The 3,275-nt window shown below is 39.6% G+C and overlaps 1 pseudogene; it reads right to left on the bottom strand.

Moving 5' to 3' along the window:
* Nucleotides 1-209: 209 nt before the first annotated feature.
* Nucleotides 210-328, bottom strand: LOC118451846 (annotated as a pseudogene).
* Between the last annotated feature and the right edge of the window lie 2,947 nt (nucleotides 329-3,275).

Raw genomic sequence — 3,275 nt, 5'->3', positions numbered from 1 at the left:
AACACTGCCAAGTCCACCACTAAACCATGTCCCTAGGAACCTCGTCTGCCCGTCTTCTAAATACCTCCAGAGATGGGGACTCGACCACTTCCCTGGGCAGCCCATTCCAATGCTTGACAACCCTTTCAGTGAAAAAATTTTTCCTCATGTCCAACCTAAACCTGCCCTGGCGCAACTTGAGGCCATTTCCCCTTGTCCTAAAATATTTAAGCCGACAGCACCCAGTATTCCCAGGTGATCTCCCATCCAAGTACTAACCAGGCCTGACCCTGCTTCGCTTCTGAGATCAGACGAGATTGGGTGTTCTTAGGGTGGTACGGCTGTAGGCCAACAGCTGTTGCCAAAGGAGAAAGGAAAAGGAACTACAATGGAAAACCATTTGTGCCCAAGAAAAATAAGAGAGTGATAGCAATTTCAGTAACTGAACAGTATCTGCATGCTTGGGTTATAGAGTTATAAGGGAAAACTGCAGTTACTGGGAAATGTTATTGACATTTGAATAGGTAGAAAGGAGCAATGTATCTCATGCATTATATATCTGGTCAAAATATTGTTCAGATGTTCTCATCAGAGAAAATTCTTGAATGGTACAGTTAAAGCAGATCTCACTTTGCCTATGCATTCCTAATATTACCTCAGATACACAGTTTCTTTAAATAAGGAATATTTAGGCACATACAGTCCTCATCCTAAACAAGCACCGACGATAAAAACCTTGTGACTCTACCTCCCAGCCTCACTCCCGCACAGGCATAGACAAAACACCTCATTCCAAATGACAAGAAGAAAGGCAATTGAAAGTTAAGTTGCCCATCAGTATGCATTATTTATATCTCGCCTCACGAGGACATGCTGTATCATTACCGCAACTGCTGTGCTCCCCAGGACTACTCAGCACCAGTATAAATCCCAGCCTCCCAGCGCGCCCTGCCTGGATTTTCTATTCTCTTTGCTATTAACTGTAGATCATAGCTTAATGGTGGATCACAGCAGCTCCAAAATGAGGGGATGAAGAAGCCATAGCGGGATACATTTAATAAGTTTCTCAGTGGCTTTTTCTTTGCTTGCTTTTCAGTGTCTCAAATCTGCCTGGATGAAGCACTCTGGTTCTGAGAAGAGGGCTGAAGTGCAGCTACAGTTGGAAGATTATCTTTCTTCAATGGCACAAAGCCTTTGCTATTGTAGAAGAAAATCTGATTGAAAACAGAAAAAGATTTTAATGTTGCCCCCCTGCTCTGAATTTCCAGTGATGGCAAACAGTATACAGGAGAATCCAAAGTCACGAATTTACATTTTTAAAAGACCTGTTTCTTATTGGTATCCATTTCTTAAACAGTCTTAGAGGGCTTTTTACAGTTCTTAATCATTTCATTCATCCGCAATTTTAAAACGCCTCAACAAACTGTATAAAAGGAAAAAAATAGCACCGAAAAACTGTTATCAAACCCTGCCTGAGTGAGCAACAGCAGCTTTTCCAGAGAACCTCCCGTTCAGAAATGCATGCCCGCAGAAGCGAAGCTCAGCTGTCACTCCCTGACTCATGCTCTAATTTAAATCCTCGGATCTTCGCTACGAATAAAAATTTGTTTGGAGCAGATGAATATATAGACATACCACAAGTGGTATTACTCACATTTGGCCACTTGAGGGCAGTCATTTCGTGTCCTCTAATGAAAAGCTAATATTCAGTAGCAATTTCTGATGTTTGCAGTTAGGCCGTTCTGAGCCAATACAGAGAAACAGAAAACAAACACAAGCTATCTCTTCTGAATAGCCAAACTGATCTGAAATTCATCTCAGTCAGCCTTTGGGAGAGAAAGCTAATAAGCTATGACGAAATCAGTGATCAAGGGATAAGAGCTCAAATGAGAACTCAGAAAAGAACAGCTTAAAGGATACTGAGAAAAATTAGATGTTTTTAGTCAGCTAGACCTAAAGGATTTGTCCTGAAATATGTAAGGCACTTGCTGAAGCAACCTCAGCATTGTTAGTAGTTGTAGTTGAACAAAATGAATAGAGGATGGGTGATGTTTCTAAAAAAATGCAAAAAACATATGGGAGATCTTGAAAGCAGGACAGAATTAGGAGAAGCCAAAACATTTCAGATTAGCCAGCTCACTTCAGAACTGTAAAATACTGGAACTTGTAAGAAAATAAAGAGACTTGTAAGCTCTTGAAAGGTACAAAGGAAATGAGCAAATCCCAACCTGGGCTGCCAAGATAAAAATCATGTCACACCATCTTAATTGTCATCCATGATACAATACAGGGTCTCATGCAAAAAGGAAGGAGAAGTGGATGTTACATATCTTGGCTTTTGCCACATCTTGGCAATAGCTTAGATAGCTTTAGTGAAAGATAGCTTTAGTGAAAGAAAGTTAGGAAATCACGGTTTAGCTAAAGCCATAGTCTAGACAAAACATGCTTGGAAATGTGTGTGTAAAGAATAATTATCAAAGAATTTATAATTTCAACAGTAGGACAGAGGGAGCCCTTATTAAATCTGCAAAGGATATGAGGCTTAAGGTGAGGTGAAGGGTTTGTATATTGCAGTCAGAAGTTCATTCAAAACATATTATAGATCATTTCTTCCTTAATAAACTTTGTATTTGGGATGTCCCATTGATTCTGCCACTCCATTCAACCAACACTCTTACTCTGCCCTCATTCAAAAGTCCCTCCAGCCACTGCCTCATGGTGTTAATTCAGCCACATGATCTTCCTGAATTACTCTACAAGGCCCACACCCTACACTTCCAGCTTTTTTGTCAAAATCCATTTCTGCTTTACCATTAGAGTCATTCATTCACAGAAAAAAATCCCTCCTTTTCATCTAGCCACTCCTGCTGTCTCTGTATTGCAATCTCCACAAATCTTCTTGCGTACCTTGACAGTGAGTTGAACAAATGTCATTTGTTATGAACCCCTGTTATGCATCTTAAGCTGTGTATACTTTTACATTGAGATTCTTATTTTAATTAAAGCCTTTTTTTCTGTTTTCTAATTATTTGAAATTTTCAGTAGAAAGATACATTAATTTTCAAGACAGTCAAAGTAATTTTTTAAGAAAACTCAAGTTTTGCAGCAATTATAGGACTACTCTCCTTGTTCATACTCCTTCACACCATGAATGGGAAACACTCTTATGTGCTCTGTGATAAATGTAAGGTATGCATATACAATGAAGATAGTCCTTGGATTTCATCAGCCATTTTCTGTATATAGAAGCTACTGTAAAGGCCCTATTGACACTAGGCAAGAAGGCGGCAATAGGA

The sequence above is a fragment of the Egretta garzetta genome, unplaced genomic scaffold (assembly GCF_000687185.1).
Source record: "Egretta garzetta isolate BGI_Z169 unplaced genomic scaffold, ASM68718v1 scaffold251, whole genome shotgun sequence".
NCBI classification, from domain to species: domain Eukaryota; kingdom Metazoa; phylum Chordata; class Aves; order Pelecaniformes; family Ardeidae; genus Egretta; species Egretta garzetta.
Note: the sequence above shows the minus strand (reverse complement) of the source record. Positions and strands in the feature narration are given on the sequence as shown.